Raw genomic sequence first — 5,443 nt, forward strand, 5'->3', positions numbered from 1 at the left:
TGCTTGGACCCTTCTTGGCATTCAGATCTCAGCTCATATATTACATCCTTAGTGAGGCCTTTGATAAACATCTAATTTAACTTGGTACACCACTCCTGACCCATAACTTTGTATTGTATTATGATATTTTATCTATATAGCCTAGAATTTATTTTTTAGTCACTAAGCCTTATATGAAGCATCCCTACAAACAAAGCTAGTGGAGATGATGGAATTCCACTTGGGAGATTTCAAATCCTGAAAGATGATGCTGTGAAAGTGCTGCACTCAATATGCCAGCAAATCTGGAAAACTCAGCAGTGGCCACAGGACTGGAAAAAGTAAGTTTTCTTTCTAATCCCAAAGAAAGGCAATTCCAAAGAATGTTCAAACAACTGCACAATGGCACTCATCTCACATGCTAGCAAAGTAATGTTCAAAATTCTCCAAGCCAGGCTTCAGTAGTACATGAACTGTGAATTTCCAGATGTTCAAGCTGGTTTTAGAAAAGGCAGAGGAACCAGAGATCAAACTGCCAACTTCCACTGGATAATCAAAAAAACAAGAGAGTTCCAGAAAAACATCTACTTTTGCTTTATTTACTACGCCAAAACCTTTGACTGTGTAGATCACAATAAACTGTGGAAAATTCTGAAAGAGATGGGAATACCAGCCCACCTGACCTGCCTCTTGAGAAACCTGTATGCAGGTCAGGAAGCAACAGTTAGAACTGGACATGGAACAACAGACTGGTTCCAAACAGGAAAAGGAGTATGTCAAGGCTGTACATTGTCACCCTGCTTATTTAACTTATATGCAGAGTCCATCATGAGAAATGCTGGGCTGGATGAAGCACAGCTGGAATCAAGATTGCCAGGAGAAATATCAATAACCTCAGATATACAGGTGACAAAACCCTTATGGCAGAAAGTGAAGAAGACTAAAGAGCCTCTTGATGAAAGTGGAAGAGGAGAGTGAAAAAGTTGGCTTAAAACTCAACATTCAGAAAAACTAAGATCACGGTATCTGGTCCCATCACTTCATGGCAAGTAGATGGGGAAGCTATGGAATCAGTCAAAGACTTTATTTTTGGGGGCTCCAAAATCATTGCAGAGGGTGACTGCAGCCATGAAATTAAAAGATGCTTGCTCCTTGGAAGAAAAGCTATGACCACCTAGACAGCACATTAAAAAGCAGAGACATTACTTTGCCCATGAAGGTCTGTCTAGTCAAAGCCGTGGTTTTTCAAGTAGTCATGTATGGATGTAAGAGTTGGACTATAAAGAAAACTGAACTCCAAAGAATTGATGCTTTTGAACTGTGGTGCTGAGGAGACTCTTGAGAGTCCCCTGGACTGCAAGGAAATACAACCAGTTCATCCTAAAGGAAATCAGTCCTGAATATTCATTGAAAGGACTGGTGCTGAAGTTGAAACTCCAATACTTTGGCCACTTGATGCAAAGAACTGACTCATTTGAAAAGACCCTGATGCTGGGAAAGATTGAAGGCAGGAGGAGAAGGGGACGACAGAGGATGAGATAGTTGTATGGCATCACCAGTGCAATAGACATGAGTTTGAGCAGGCTCCAGGAGCTGGTGATGGACAGGTAAGCCTGGTGTGCTGCAGTCCATGGGGTCGCAAAGAGTCGGACATGACTGAGCAAGGGAATTGAACTGAAGCCATGTCAGCTCTTTTGTAACACCACGAACTGTAGCCCACCATCTGTCCATTGGATTTCTCAGGTAAGGATACTGGAGTGCATTGTCATTTCCTTCTCCAGTAGATCTCCCCAAGCCAGGGATTGAACCCACATCTCCTGCATTGGCAGGCGGGTTCTTTACCACTGACCCACAAGAGAACCCAGCCTAGAATTAGCTGAGATATTTTGATATATGTTTTTTGTTTGTTTACCCTGTCTCCTGCCTCCTCTTTCTGTCCTCTTCTCTGTCATATTCCCTCCATCAAGACCTTTGCCTGGTGCATAATAGGCATCTATTATATATTTAATGAGGTAATCAGTCTTACCTAACTAACTTAATATTGCTTTGACAATAATTTTCACTCTCAGGAAAATTTGTAAGCAAGAGGAACTACTGCTTTGAACTTAATCTCCTGCAAGAAAGACAAACTGAGCCAATGGGAGAGATAAGAACTTTGGAGAATGTGAACAATGTTCTTGGAATTGACAATAAAGCTGTGGAAAGGAATGCTAGGAGACAGCCAGACATCTACCCAGGACTTCAGGAAGGCACATCTCAAAAAGTATAAGACAAATTAGGTATGACCGCATGGCCAGAGATTCTAAAAGGAAAGATTGCTTCAGAGAGATGGAAGAATAAAAATGACAGTCTGATAATACAGTCATTGATTATATTTTTTAAACAAAAAATGGAACTTTAGGTACTGTCTGGGATGAGATCATATTTTAAAAACACATGTACACAAGAAAGAGAGGACATATTTATACTTATGTTTGATTCCCATTGTTGTATGGCAGAAACCAACAAAATAAAATAAAAAGACATGTACAAAAGATAGAATAAACAATGTAAAACCAAAAGGAAAACAAAAGTGCCATAAACCCATTAAAACTGTGAGTCAAAGTCCAAAACTGGCTGTGGAGTACAAAAAATAGAATATAGAGTTTAAATATCCTCTAAAAAATTACAATTTGCTCTTCTCAAATTGAGAACTTGAACAGTCAAATCCATTTGGGTGAGACAGAGTAACATTAGTAAAAGTCTAAACTCAATGTTTTGCTCTCAGATTTTGTATCAAGAGAAATTACTTTCAAGTTGAAAAAAGAAGAAACATGAAGAAGTAAAATGAGGCAAAAGATAGACTAAGAAAAACACATTACTGGGGTGATCTATGTAGCTGCTGCTGCTGTTGCTGCTGCTGCTGCTAAGTTGCTTCAGTCGTCTCCGACTCTGTGCAACCCCGTAGATGGCAGCGCACTAGGCTCCTCTGTCCCTGGGATTCTCCAGGCAAGAACACTGGAATGGGTTGCCATTTCCTTCTCCAATGCATGAAAGTGAAAAGTGAAAGTGAAGTCACTCAGTCATGCCTGACTCTTAGCGACCCCATGGACTGCAGCCTACCAGGCTCCTCTGTCCATGGGATTTTCCAAGCAAGAGTATTGTAGTGGGTTGTGGATCTACGTAGCTGGGAGTGTTAAAACAACTTGCAACTATGCAATCTTTAAGGAATCAGGTTGACTGGTATAGAGGGGAAGAAAACCTCATCCTAAAGCTCACAAAGGATAAAATAAATTTCTACAACTGCATACCTACTAATTTGGATTGCTCATGGTAAAATTCTAAAGCATGTTATTGGGGTCACAAAGGAGTGTGTCTTAAGTATTTTCCATGAACCAGGAGCATAGCAGGATGTTAAAACCAATCAACCAAAACAACACTACCAATGAGGTCTCCTCACACAAATAAGCTTGGGAAATGTTGGGTTAATTCAAGTTAAACAGAACTTCTAATATTGCACTTTACAGTGTACAATATGCACTGGGACTTCCCCCCAGAAAGGGCATATAGTATGTGTTATCTCAAATTTAACTGATTATGGAAGATTTTTTTCATTTTTTTCTTTTACCATCATATAGATGCTAGAACTCTGTTGAATATAATTTGGGGAAACAGTGTTCTGGTGGCATGCTGCAATATTTTTATATTTAGGGGCTTTGTGTTCAATCAACACTTTTACTAATAATTTAAATGAAGACAAGAGAGTCTGCTTATCATATCTACGGCCAACACAAAGCTTGGAGATACAGTTAATATGATGGATGATGGAATCAAGTTTTAAAAATATTATGACAGGTTGAAATATTGGGCTGAGCCCAATAAGATATTATTAGGCTCCAAGATCATCTCACAGGATAAGAGACACCTGGCTTAGCAGCAATTTCTATGAACAAAATCTAGAGGGTTTACTTGACTACAAATTTAGTATGAGCCCATAGTGTGTTGCCCTTGCAAAGAAAAACAACATAGTGAAACTGTTACACTAGGATGTTTTCACAGATGAAAAAACATCTAGACAGGGGCACTGCTAACTGCATTGTCTTCAGTGCTGGTCATACAACATTTGGAACATTTGGAAGTGAAGTTAGGTATTGGATGTGCTCAACTGAGGATCACAGAAAAGGGAAGATGTCTGGGTGCTGGGTTACAATAGCAACACAAAACCAGAAATGTTTGGTGTAAATATATGAATACTTGAATTAAACTCCATACAAGGAGAGGTTTTCTGATCCTTCTCATTTCAAGGAGAAACAGATTAAAATGCTGATTTATAAGATGGTGAGCTTGTTATTCTTGGATATCTTCAAGTCAGGCTGGGTGATTGTCTTTCCAGGACACTGTAGGTGGAATTCCTATACCGACTCCCACTTTCTGAGTCTAAATGGTTTCTTGAAGTCTATGATACTAGGCATTTAAATATTGTTTTTCTGGTCACTAGAATCTTATAAGATTTTCATATACAGCACTGCCAATGCTAGACCAGGAAATTACCTTAAAAACAATCTATGTAAGACTCTGCTTTTTGGAAGTGAGAAACTAAGGCTCAGAATATTTCCATTCCTTCATTTTCCAGATGTTTCCTGGGTGCAAAGCCCTGAAATATCTAACTGTAGAGAACACCAAGAGGAACAAGAAGAACTTGATTACCATAAGTTTATAATCTCAGTAGCCAAACCACAGCACAGAGATACAAAACATATGTAGTTGAGGCAATTCATTCTGATTGGCAGATCAGGAAATATGAAAGTTGGGAAGATATTCCAGCAGAGAAAAATCAGCAAACTCCACAGGAGCAAAGCATCTGGGGAAGTGACTTTCGTGGAGTTGGAAGTGGTCTCATGTAGGACCAATGCAGGGTAAAGGACTGTGGAGTCCTTGAAAAGGGACTCATGTCCATTTGAATCAGAAGTACTGAGACCTGGATTCCAGACACCTTGAGTATGATCTCAAAAATAGACATAGATTCCAGGTGAACATATCTCTTTAGGCCCACAAACTCATTGCCTCATGCTGAAAGACATAGACAAAGGAGGGCCAGAGAAATGTCTTCTAAACCTCAGGGCCAAGGACAGAAGCTCCATTTGTCACAGTGTAGGAATTTTGATTTTATTTTGGAGCCATTCAAGATTTTTTTTCCAGAGGAAAGTGGAGGATCATTTGAAAAGGGCACACTGCTGAGCCTGGAATCTACGTTTTCACATCCCTAGTCCAATATGTCCCCTGTTACTCCACACAGTGCCTATTAAGTTTTGTGTTCCACACTGAGTGACTGTTATGGGCACCTATTATTCTTGGTATGGATCTAAAACAAAACATATAAATATTTCCAAAAGGAATCAACAGTGCCTATTCACATTAAAAACTGATTTTATTTAAGGAGATAAGAAAATATGAAGAATAAAGTATCAGAGTTCATTAAATAAAT

The sequence above is a fragment of the Ovis aries genome, chromosome 1 (genome assembly GCF_016772045.2).
Source record: "Ovis aries strain OAR_USU_Benz2616 breed Rambouillet chromosome 1, ARS-UI_Ramb_v3.0, whole genome shotgun sequence".
NCBI classification, from domain to species: Eukaryota; Metazoa; Chordata; class Mammalia; order Artiodactyla; family Bovidae; genus Ovis; species Ovis aries.